The sequence below is a fragment of the Sander vitreus genome, chromosome 4, assembly GCF_031162955.1.
Source record: "Sander vitreus isolate 19-12246 chromosome 4, sanVit1, whole genome shotgun sequence".
Lineage (NCBI taxonomy): Eukaryota > Metazoa > Chordata > Actinopteri > Perciformes > Percidae > Sander > Sander vitreus.
The window spans coordinates 34,715,162-34,728,035 of NC_135858.1; the positions used below are offsets into that span (position 1 = coordinate 34,715,162).

A 12,874-nucleotide genomic window follows, 5' to 3' on the forward strand; every position below is an offset into this window, starting at 1 on the left:
GCCGCTTTGAGCTTAAAGTATTTATGAACCCTTATCCAAGTCAGTAGACCACACGGCTATCAAACACTGCACAAAAGTTCATGTCGTAGTTGAAAACATTAGCAGATTGCATCGTGGTTAATGTGTTGGTTTCGCCTTCTTTAGCTTGTTGACCACACTCATCTCAACGTGACCTCTAGCTCCAGTGGGTGAGAGAGATCTTCCGACTCAGAACTTATCAACACACGTGGAGGTCGGCGTGTTAAATGCTGCACAATAAATGTTTTATATGACTAAAATATAGACCTGTATCCATCACATCAGATTTGGCTGTTCAATATGAGTATTTCACTATTTGTCCCTTTGTGCGTGATCACGGAAGGCTTGTGTCATGTCAACGCGCCGACAGTTTTGTTGTCATTACTTAGAATTCCTCATGGGGGCGACAGAAACTACGCACTAAAACTTTAAATAGAGTAATACAAAATAAATGAAAGATCCACTGAAAACAGTTGTTTCTGTAAACAATCGGAGATATGTAACATTATACCAGCATTTATATTTCACTTGTGAAAAAACTAGGGTTGGGTACCGAAACCGGTTCCACAGTGCCTACGCAACCGGTAGGAATTGGACCGGATTAGAACCTAAATTTCGGTTCCTCATTTCAGTTCCAATTAATTTGTCGACTGAAATATTTTCCCTCTGTCGCTCCAAAATGGACATAAAAATATCACCCTCTCTCTGTAGTCTACCGTTAGCTAGCTACCGTAAATGTAGGCTACTTTTAAAATGCCATATTTTCCCTCTGGGCTCACCAAAACGGACATAAAAGCATATGAACCATTCACTGCACGTGATCACTAGTAAACATATTACATCTTTGATGTCATTTTTCAGTTTTTCAAGAATCGGTTTAGGAATCGGAATCGTTTTAAAAGTACCGGTTCGGTATCGGAATCGTAAAAGTCCAAACCCTAGAAAAAAACTGTAAATATAATAATGAAAAGATGAATAAAATATGTTAAAACATATAATCCAACTAAATATTTCACGTTTGATTAAATGCGGTCATCACGATTAGCTAATTTTTCTAATCGCGTATTCGATTTGAAAACAATTAGTCGTAGTCAGAGGTCATCGTAGCCTTTCCCCCCCTTCTGTGATTTATCTTATTACAATCATATAGCACATTCTTCCTCTTTCGTTTCCACTTCACTGTGCTTATGTCTCTGTTATTCCCCCCGCTGTACAGTAATTACACTCTCTTGTGTTTCATTCTTATCGCACCTGCTGCCGAGCTTCTGATAAACTGCCGTTCGTTGTGTTCCAGTCAGTTCTGTCACAAGCTGGATGCAGCTGTGCCTCACTCTCGGCTCCTCTCTTTTACCATTCTTTCTTCCTCTGTGTCGTCCTTCTACTGTCCTCACAGACTTTATCTTCCACCCCTCGCATCTTCTCTCTTCTGTTCTGAGCTCTTCTTTTTGATTCTGCTCGGTTCATTGTCCTTGTTGCGAGCGAGAAAAAGGATTGTGTAAGCAGCTTCATAATGTACGCCGGTCCATAATTTAATCTGACTCGGCTCAGATGATAAAATTACAGTGATTACATCACGACCGTAGAGCTGTACATCTTCCTCCTTTGTTGTGGTTGGATCCTTCAACAATTCTTCGACAATGAGCGTTTTTCTAAATAGTCTGAGGAGACGTTCCCACTGCAATGAGATTCTAAAAGGCAAGAAGAGCCATAACGAATGTATAAATATTCACATCTCTCTGTTTTCACATTGCAGTCCGCCCTGTTGAATTTAAAACCACTGCCCCTGGATGATATTTTTGGGAGACAGTTCACATCTAGTCATACTTCGTAGTTATGCGAACTGACAGCCGTGTCCAAAAGACGCACACGCTCTGCGTAACAATAAACAAAAAACATCAGTTTTGTACCGGCATCTTTCCGAATGGATTTCAGTAGGCTTTGTTACCGCTTGAGTCTTTTGAGTTTGGACTGAAATCTCTCCCTAAATGTAGGACAAGGTACGGTTTCACTTCTTTTGTTGTAAGTTGCTTTCAAGTGTCAATATTGGCTGAGCTGAGTTATATAAAAGTGCCAGAATAATGTCTGCTGTCTCCATTTGTCATCTCAGAAAAAACTCCAATGTAATCAATCAACTACAGATCACATGTAGGTAGCCTGTTAGTTACACTCGGATTAGAAAGCATCAGGTACACATGAGGTGAACGGGGGGGTCGTCTTATATTCGAGGACCAGACATTTGCGAGTTCACGCTGTCAAGATATTCTATTTGAATGGGGAGAGTGCCGGTGTAACAGAGAGTGTTGCATTATGGGTTGCTCTGGTGTCTTAAATTTGAGTCATTATGGTAATTAAGAGAACATAAGGAAATTGCTGAATATAAGCATCTGAACATGAGTTTTCACCATGGGCTCTGACGGACCATTTTTAAATCAATAAAAATCAGTTCCCTGGAGAGCCGTGCTTATCCGCGGTAAAGGTAACCGTGCCGACCGGGACGCAGGCTTCACCAGTGGGTAACCTCTGTATGAGGTATGATGTAGAGCGAGACGGTCGTTATTGCGAATTGAACGCCTTCAGTTTGATTCAATCAGGCTGCATCGGGAGCGTGCCTATGTTCCCACAGCCCTATGTTCCCACATTTGTAATCCAAAATTGTGTTTCGTAATAGCAGAAGGATCAGATATTTAAGCAAAACACAAGTTTTATTTTTCAAAATGCATCATTGTCTAAGTAGACTTCGCTTGCTATCTAACCTGCCTGAGTCAATGTAAAAACAATTATCACTCGACAGGTTCACTTCACTAACCCTGAATTATCACCTTTAAAATGTTTAATCTTCATCTTGGTTCATAACATAACATACAGTAAGATAGCTATGGAGAGTAGCACTGAGTGGGAGGGTCTGAGCCAACTGACATGCAGCTGGGTCATTCTGTGTCAAATCAGACATAGACTTAGATATCGCTCAAAGTTTATGCTACCCTTAATGTCAGTCTTTTCACACTTCTTTTCCCCCAAATCTAGGGCATGCTGTACAAACTTGTAATGGTTCAGTCATATTGACATGTTTGTCTTCCACCCCTACAAAGTTTGGGCTGCCTATGAAAAATACTTTCCATAATATTAATGTCCAAATATTGCTTCCCAGATAATGTGATTTTCAGGCTGTAAAACTGAAGTAATACCAAGGGCTGAAAATATGAAGACATAGGATTTGAACAGAAATATTTTACAGCCCTTGGTTTTGGGACACATTCTTGATATAGACAAGGTTTGGACAAAATCTGAGACAGTGCAACAACAAACTGTAATTCCATTTTAACCCAGAAGACTGACAATGCACAGGCACCTGCCTGATAAACAGCCTATATTATGTAATTGAAAAAAAAAAATGTATTTCATTGCTAAGACATATACATTTATCTACTGGAATAGAGCAGTGCAAATATTGCATAAGGCCATCCTCAAACTTACAGTAGGCTACTTGTATCGTTGTATGACACTCCATCTGACATGATTTCTGTTCAGCAATCAACGATTGTTGTTATGCACTGGCCTTTGCAGGTTTTAATTTGCAGGTAGTTAATGTTACAGTTACTGTGATGTAACTTTGGCTATGTTCACTGCACATTCCACAAACGAACGTGCCATAACGGACATGCAATATTAATTGCAGGTGTTTTATTGTGTAACCTCTCAGTTGAGGCTTAAGAGGAAGTTACAGTAAACATAGAGCTTTTATTGTGACGGGAAAAACGGGAAAAAGTGGATAAAGTGTTGCATTTTCTGACGTTTGACTGTGTCGGGGTTGAATTAAGTGAGACGTGCTGGCCGTCTTGGTTCCAGCATTGGAAGCCTGTGTCTTTATTTTACAGCCAAACCTGAGACTAGACAGTATAAGAAACCCTCGGTTACACTAACATTACAATATCACACCAAGTACGCTCAGTCACTTAGCCTGCAAATTCCTAGCGTAAACAAATAGGCGCTAACGTGTACAGTAGGCTACTTCAGTTGGCTAACTTGAAAAGTCTATGTCTTACCCTTCATGTGACTCGAGAGCGCAGACTCACCCATTGTGAAAAGCTGAACGTCTTTTTTGCAGACTTTACAAGAGGCAACTCGTGGGGTTTGTCCCCGTTTAATCCATCATTTGTATTTTTCATCTTCCAGCCAACGTTCATTGAAATGACAACCTGCCGGGGATATCACGAATCCCACTATGGCCATGCCAAGACCCGCCCTATGAAGCAGCTCGATTGGTTGGGGTTAGGCATTTTACCTCGAGTGGTTAAGGTTAGGACAGGTCAGGGGATAGGACATGTACAGGGGGCGGAGTCACATATGGACACAGACTGGCAGATCGCAGTCACACATGCACAAGCGAGCAGGTTTCATTTTAAGTTCATTTTATTTCTCCATTTAATAAACAAACTATTCAGTCAGATAGGTATTTGTCATGAAAGAAATACAGTTACAATTTTCATGCATTTTATCCAAACTGTAAGCACTTTTCAAACCTTGAAAACACAACATCAAAATTGAAGTATTTCAAGCACCCGTACGAACCCTGCCTAACCCCTAACCCTCAAAAATGTTGTGGGACGGTAGGGCTTAAATTGAAGGGAAATGTAGGAACACAAGACCTAATTTTGAAAATGTCCTAGAAATGTGTGACATGGGGCTGTGAGAACATAGGGCTGTGGGACCATTGGGCTGTGGGAACATAGGGCTGTGGGACCATTGGGCTGTGGGAACATAGGGCTGTGGGACCATTGGGCTGTGGGAACATAGGGCTGTGGGACCATTGGGCTGTAGGAACATAGGGCTGTGGGACCATTGGGCTGTAGGAACATAGAGCTGTGGGACCATTGGGCTGTGGGAACATAGAGCTGTGGGACCATTGGGCTGTGGGAACATAGGGCTGTGGGAACATAGGGCTGTGGGACCATTGGGCTGTAGGAGCATAGAGCTGTGGGACCATTGGGCTGTGGGAACATAGAGCTGTGGGACCATTGGGCTGTGGGAACATAGGGCTGTGGGACCATTGGGCTGTAGGGAGCATAGAGCTGTGGGACCATTGGGCTGTGGGAACATAGAGCTGTGGGACCATTGGGCTGTAGGGAGCATAGAGCTGTGGGACCATTGGGCTGTGAGAACATAGGGCTGTGGGACCATTGGGCTGTGGGAACATAGGGTTGACCCCGCTGCATCACCCTGTTGGAGTTCTAATTGTCAATAATGACCGGCTCGCTCTACATTATCCCTAACATACATGACATACCTACGTGCAGCACTAGGGCTGGGTACCGAATTCAATACTTTTTAGGCACTGCCCGAATTGCCTCTAAAGTATCGAGTATCAAAAAATTCCTCGTCATTCAATACCCAATTTCAAAACCTTAGGAGTAAATCTTATCAGAGTCAGTGAGCCAAATAATGTCTGTGATTGGCTGTCTGACATTACACGTCGTAGAGGCACGCAGGAAAAACTCGAGAGACTCGGTGTCACATAGTAGGAGCTGCAAAATAAATTGCCGTAAAGTAATATGTTGTAATTTTATTTTTTGTTTCATTAAAATGGTATCGAAAAAAGTAGCGTTTAGTAACTGGTATCGAAGTCACAGTATTGAAATTGATACCGGTATCGAAATTTTTTGAATGATCCCCAGCCCTATCCAGCACTTCATTTAATTTGTCGAAAGTCCAAACCATCCACAAAATGCACATACACACTAGTAACGAACCGGAACATGGTTCAATTTGATCCAGACTAAGACCACCTCTTTTCGTTTGACCAAGGTCCGGCTGTTTGGTCCAGGGAGGTTTCACACCTTTAGTTCCGGACCAAACAAGGTAGGGCCTTTAATGTCGTGAGAAGATTGGGTTCTCAGAACAAACTGCACTATAGTTTTCCCACATCTCTGTGCAGTTGTTTGATGTCAAAGCGTCGCTTTATACACCGCCGCGTCTATCTTCATGTCTCACATTTCCATTTAGATGTCAACAGTCTACAGACTTCTACTTCTTCATCTTGCGTTCAGTCTGAGTTTGAATAGATCCTCTGTACATTTCTAAATTGCCTACAACACGCACTCAGACACACACTTACTGGCAGCTCACAGAGCCAGACGGTGTTGGAGTGGCCTAAACCATGTTCGTATTGTGCCAGGTGTAATCCCCACTCTCTGTTCCCTGCAGAGAGGAGCCTTTTATGCCCGCTCTGTGGCTGCGGTGAGGAGCTCGACATCCCAGAGTGATAAAAACACACCAAAACCAAACAGACAGACAGACACCATACACATAATATGTATGTCCTTTCTATCTCCCTCCTCATCTTTTTTTTTTCTCCACTTTTTGCTTTCAGATGTCCAACCTGTGATACAGGAGGATCTTTTTTCAGGGATAGATAGCTTTGACCTTCCTTTGAATTCAGGGATGCTGTTGTAATGCTGTATATCAAGTGAAGGACATTTATAAAACTGATGCTAAAAGAGCATGTCCACAACATACATATACACACACATACACACACACACAAACAGACATAACACATACACAAACTCACACCCGATGCAAGCACACAATACAGTGTGGTGAGAGAGAAAGGGAACTACCAGCGACAGCAGCGTGAGTAAAGATGTCCACCCCGACAGGCAGCATCCTGTACGTTGGCGAGCTCTGCCATTGTTTCAGTTATATTTGACATATTTAACTCGCTGCATTCCATCCATTCTGGTTTATGAACAGAGACCATCCAAAGTATCTAAAAACTTTCCTGCCACCTCAAGTCTGAACTGACACAAGAAACGTTTTTCCACAATGAACATTACTTACAACCCAATTACAAAAAATACATACAACTTTGTACTAGTTATTTATAAAAATAAATGTAGGAAAGACTGTAAAGAAATGTTTTAGTTAGTGCTGTCAGTTAAACGGGTTATTAACGGCGTTAACGCAAACCTATTTTAACGGCGTCAATTTTTTTAGCGCGAGATTAACGTTCTTTTTGGCCTAGCAAACGTTGTAGTTTTTTTTCACATGCTGTTGCAACAACTAGTAACGTTAGAAAAACTACAACGCCACACCGGATCTAGCTAGACCGGAAACAAAACAACAGGCACGCTGCACACACTTGTTTGGCCTTGCGAGCCGGCCAAAGAGCAGTAGGCTGACGTTACGGTTTGAGTGGATGGCGAGTGCGAGACGCCGAAATGGATGCCAATAAGATTCTGAATGGAAAGTTTACTTTTAAAAAGTTGCCAAATGGTTCCGTTGACAAGACCCAAGTGATCTGTGTGTTTTGGCGTTGTGAACTGAGCTATCATCGCAGCACGTCCAGTCTGAAATACCACTTGATGGCCGAGCACACAGCTGATGGCCAAGCAGACAGCTGATGGCCAAGCACACGGCTGATGGCCAAGCACACAGCTGATGGCCAAGCACACGGCTGATGGCCAAGCAGACAGCTGATGGCCAAGCAGACAGCTGATGGCCAAGCACACAGCTGATGGCCAAGCACACGGCTGATGGCCAAGCAGACGGCTGATGGCCAAGCAGACGGCTGATGGCCAAGCACACGGCTGATGGCCAAGCACACGGCTGATGGCCAAGCAGACGGCTGATGGCCAAGCACACGGCTGATGGCCAAGCACACAGCTGATGGCCAAGCATACAGCTGATGGCTAAGCACACAGCTGATGCCAAATCTCCACCCCCTCATCAAAGCCAGGCGACAAAAGCACAAAGCAAGCCGATCCACTTTTCCATGAGCATTAAAATGAGAAAAAATAATGGGACAAAAAGAAATCTAGGGACATTTAGAATAGATAAAAATGTGCGATTGATTGCGAGTTAACTATGACATTAATGCGATTAATCGTGACTAAATATTTTAATTGTTTGACAGCACTAGTTTTAGTGAGTAACAGCTCCAAAAAGGTGGAACAAGCTCCCCGTTGACATCAGGACAGCTGAAAGTCTACACATCTTCCGCTGCAGGCTAAAAACACTTCAGACTGCACCTCGGCTAAGAAGAAAACAAAACATGCACCTATATGTTGCACTTGGTAGTTAGGCTTATTTGAAGCTAATTTAACTTAACTTTAACTTCTTCTATGTGATTCTTGCTGTTCTGAGTGTGTACCTCATGGTTGAATGCCCTTATTGTAAGGTTGCTTTGAATAAAAGCCTCAGATAAATGAGTAAATGTAATCTAATGTTAGGACAGCATATGATAAAGATTGTACCATGCAGTCTAAACGTTTAAGATCATACTTAATAGTCTAAATATGTGGACGTAATATTGTTTTATGGTTCGGCCTGTACTTGATGGTTGGTATCAGAGTTGGGTTCTTGCAGAGGACAGAATGTGAGCCAAACTGTGCTGATCCATGCTTAAATGGACTGATGACCGTGACTAATGCACAGCGAGCACAGTCCCAAAGGCCCCACTGACACTGTGTGTGTGTGTGTGTGTGTGTGTGTGTGTGTGTGTGTGTGTGTTTCTGACACTCTCCTCTGATTGGCCTAATCTCTGCCGGAAGGTGACTGGACAGACAGTCACATCCACTAAACTGAACCAAGCACACACACATTTCACAAATCAAAACCAAACCAAACCATTAACGTTTTCATTTCTGTATTATTAAAACACTGAATGTAATTGTTTTTCTGCAAACATACAGAGATTATTTCAGTGTGTGTGTGTGTGTGTGTGTGTGTGTGTGTGTGTGTGTGTGTGTGTGTGTGTGTGTGTGTGTGTGTGTGTTTCAATTGGCTCAGAGCAGTTGGCAGACAGGTGTGTGTTCACTTTGGCAGCAGAGTAGATCAGAAGACATCTCATACACAAACATGACGCCCTTCACTGCCCTGCTGTGGAAGTTGCATCAGTGACACCAGAGAGCCAGTTATACACACACACACATTTTTTTTTTTTTTTTTAAATGTTCTGATCTATAAAGACGCTACAGATTATAAAAGAACACAGCTAAATGTCCCTAAATACACCCACACACACACTTTACACATTGTCCGTAGAGATTCATCACTATCTGGGCAGCCAGCGTGGCTGTTGCCTTTATTCTGAAGAGAAACTCATGCGTTATATTCAAAGGTCAGGGTGGAGGGATACCAAACATCTCTGCAGACCTTTGTTAGCTGAACTGCACAGTTTAGAGTGGAACTGATGAGAAATGTCAGTCAAGGGTCTTTCAAGTGTACATCTCTTTATAGTGCTGCTAGATTAGAGATGAGTAATCTTCGTCTGGCTCAACGGACATCCGGTGCACGCTCTCTGTGTGTTGCCGTTCTCAAACTGTTCTCTCGAGAAACTCTGAAAAGTTTTGAAGAACATTTGGATGGTGCAACCACGCAGGCCAGCTCTGGTTTAAAGAAATGCAAACAACCCAGAGCGTTCTTTTTCTTTCTCCTATCCCAGAATGCATCCACTGTGGAGATAGAGCTGGTAACGTGAAACTAGAGTAATCTAAACGCCGACGACAGTGTGAAGTACCTCTAGTGCTGCTGGAACAGAAAGCGCAGAGTCAAAGCAGGAAGGCGTTACCTGAGGCAAACATAGCATATTTGTTTCATCCGGCGAGCCTGTTGTAGAGAAACCAGGTGATTATGGTGGAACTAACAGGATTGGGATGATGCCTCGCTGCTGGGACAGAGAGGCAGCGCTCAAACACAGTCACATTTAGACAGGCAACAAAACAAGGCATGCAAACGCATGAATGCATTCTGTAGCACGCAAGTGGGCATCGTTATATCACACATACTTTTGCACCTGTGTCTCATTATGCTTTACTAAAAGCACACACACACACACACACACACACACACACACACACACACACAGTCAAACCTGACCTAGTCTCGCTTTGCCATACCCTCCTCCAAAGCACACTGGAGGAAGGTCTGGCTGCTCCACATAGCATTCGGGGATGGGAGGAAAACGTGCTCCGGTTTGTTGGCGTTTCTTTGAACCAATCACAATTGTCTTGGGCGGCGCTAAGCACCGGAGAAAAGCCGCGTTGACGCTGCAAAATAGGCTCGGAAGGAACTTGTTTTTGGTGGAACATATGTACGTTTAAAAGTTGTTTTAGTCGTGCAACAGAAAACTCCGATTGGACAGATAGTCTAGCTAGCTGTCTGGATTTACCCTGCAGAGATCTGAGGAGCAGTTAACCATAGTCCTCAGAAATCCACCGGAGGTTAGAACGCCAACACAAAGGAAGCCCAAGGCAACGCATATCCGGCCTAAATGAGTGAAATCCGGCAGATTTTTCGGCGGCAACGGACCAATCCCGGAAGTGGAACGTCGAGGATATAGACTAAACTTGACTAAACAGTGATTATCTGCTGTTCTGACTGACATGTTTTGTATAAACCTAGGTCACTTATTATTACATATGTACATATTATTATTAATGGGTAATTTTGTTTTTGGTTTTACAACCTGGATGCTATTTTCCTATGCATTTGTGTCAAAGTGACTGAAACGGGTCCAGTATAGAGCGAGAACGCCAACCCGTTCTCACTCTGAACTCGTAAAATACGGACGTTTGGGGCAGTGGCTGTCAGCGTCTGAAGCGACGCAAAAAGCACCCTTCAGCGTGTTTGTGCAGCGCACCGGGGAGAGCAGCAGCTACAAGGCGTTTGAAGATGACGTAGCACTGAGAGCGACTATGGTAGTGAGTAGTATGAAAGGCCGAAAATCCGCATAGGGAGGTCGGTTGGGGGGGGGTGGATGGGTCAAACAACACAGGACTTTCACCCAGGAGACCGGGGATCGTGTCCCGTGTGTTATGTTTCCTAAAACCCAACCGTCCCGTTCTTCTTTTCCTAAACCCAACTCACCCGTTCTTCTTTTCCTAAACCCAACCGTCCCGTTCTTCCCGCGTGTCATGGAAACGTAAGCCCACCCACGACCATTTCCTTAACCTAACTGCGTCAAAAGTGACGCCAATAGTCCCGACCAAGCGCGTTTAGATATGATGCTAAATGAGACTTTTAGCGCCAATAACAACGCCAAAGGCACCTGACCAAACGTCCATATTTTAGTGAGTGAGAATCTGTTGAGGAACGCTGTAACCGGCATCGGTGAACCGCGCGGCAATGTAACCCTACAGGACAAATGTTCACCGTCAGTTTGCGTCCACTAGAAGTTCAGTTTTTGCCACTGACAGGCTCAGATTATTATATCTAAGTGTCTGACAACATTATGGAAAGGATCCACCCAGAGATAGTCCTTTTTGTTAAAGAGTAATTCCCTTTTGATTAACATGACACAGCCGCGAAATCACCAAACCCATCAGACTCTATTTAAATAAACATTCCTTTTAGCGTGTATAGAAGCAGAATAATTCACATGTAAATGAGTAAATTAAGGGTTTCTTTCAGCCAATTTCAAAGATGTTTGTCCACTTTAGTTACTTAGACACCAATGTATGGGGAAATAGCATTCGGGTTGAAGAAAAAACGAAATTACGCTTCAAGTGCATTGCCCCCTGCTGCTCTGATTCTCCTCTTCTGAAAGAACCGGTGACGTCGTGGCCTTGGATCCGTCTCAAGTTCAGTAATAATGTGAGGGGAGATTGAAAAGATCATGGTGTTGAATCGTGACATGTCTGTTTGGTTTTGGGTCTAGCTTTTGGGTTTCAGCGGCTGTTGCTACAAAAGTGAAACAGAGTTTCTGTGTAAATGCAGGTGAGGTGAAGTGTTTGGTACCAGTGTAGCTGTAACGCAGAACTGTGAACATCCCTGGTACAGTATTTGATTTGGCTGAGGAAACCTGAGCTTCAACCTCTTTCTTTCTGATTATCCCTGCTGTGCTGCATCCCATAGCCCTCGCTGTAACCCACGAAAAACGAATGGCAGAGTGCCGCCCACGGCCAAGCTGTTATGCTAGTCCACTATAAGTCTATACATTTTTCTCTGGAGGTGCAGCCTCGGAAGCTCTCGACAAGATCGGATTTTCACTTGCAAAGCTAGCTTTTTTTTTCCACGGAGGCAATCTTGTGTAACGGGTAGCAACTGACATGCTGCCTGAGAAATGTTTTCATGTGCCTCATACATTACGCAGATTGGTACCATCTATAAAATATTGTACACTTCTACATGCGTTATTCCATTTCAGATTGGTAGGTAGGAGTCTGTGAGTGTAGGAATAGGAATGCCATTTTAAACTTGCCCATGTGTTTATTTTAATTCCATGGTTTTAACAGCTGGGGCCTTGGGTTTTAGATGACCACCGAGTCCCTCCAGCAACATGAGGAATTGTCCTAATTCCACATTTGTCAGAGGCTGTGAAGCATCCTGGAAACACAGAGCAGTGTGTTCATATATCAGGTTACAGCTCTAGATTGGTCTGCCAGAGGAGGGCTACAGTACACGGATGCAATCCTCTTTTATGTTATGGTGAACAACCCTGTAAATATATCATGTTATGGAAAAATGTCTGGAACTTCAATTGAGAAAATATGTAAAATATCTTCATGGGAATTTTGTTTGGCTAGATCAGCTAAAGTCACTTTACAAATCAGGGTCGCTCGTCACACTGATGCAAACATTCCTGCGAATCTCAAAGCCCACAAAAGAGGTTCTTTTTTTAAAGACTAAAATACCCAGAAGCCAGACATGGTGCTTAAAAAAAAATGAAAAAATGAGGCTGTTGGTGTGAGTCCGATCCAGCACAGGGTCAGGAAGGCTGCTCCAATAAAATCTGTTAAGAGATGTTGATTACCTAATCACACCGCACTGCGGTCATCAGATACAACACTTAAAAATCCACTGCAGTACTTCAAATCACATCTGTTCTCTGGTGGGTTAACTTCTGGCTTTGTCTTTG

At 43.3% G+C, this 12,874-nt stretch overlaps 1 protein-coding gene and 1 long non-coding RNA gene across 2 annotated transcripts in view; one reads left to right on the forward strand and one right to left on the reverse strand.

The window, feature by feature from the left end:
• Positions 1–10,218, forward strand: part of LOC144517362 (uncharacterized) — a 403,478-nt gene extending 393,260 nt beyond the window's left edge. The window contains exon 4 of the mRNA XM_078249452.1: positions 10,194–10,218. The gene's annotated coding sequence lies outside the window, so the exon portion shown is untranslated. The remainder of the gene's footprint in view (positions 1–10,193) is intronic.
• LOC144517367 (uncharacterized) overlaps positions 1–12,874 on the reverse strand; it is a 149,354-nt gene that overhangs the window by 9,977 nt on the left and 126,503 nt on the right. The window lies entirely within an intron of this gene.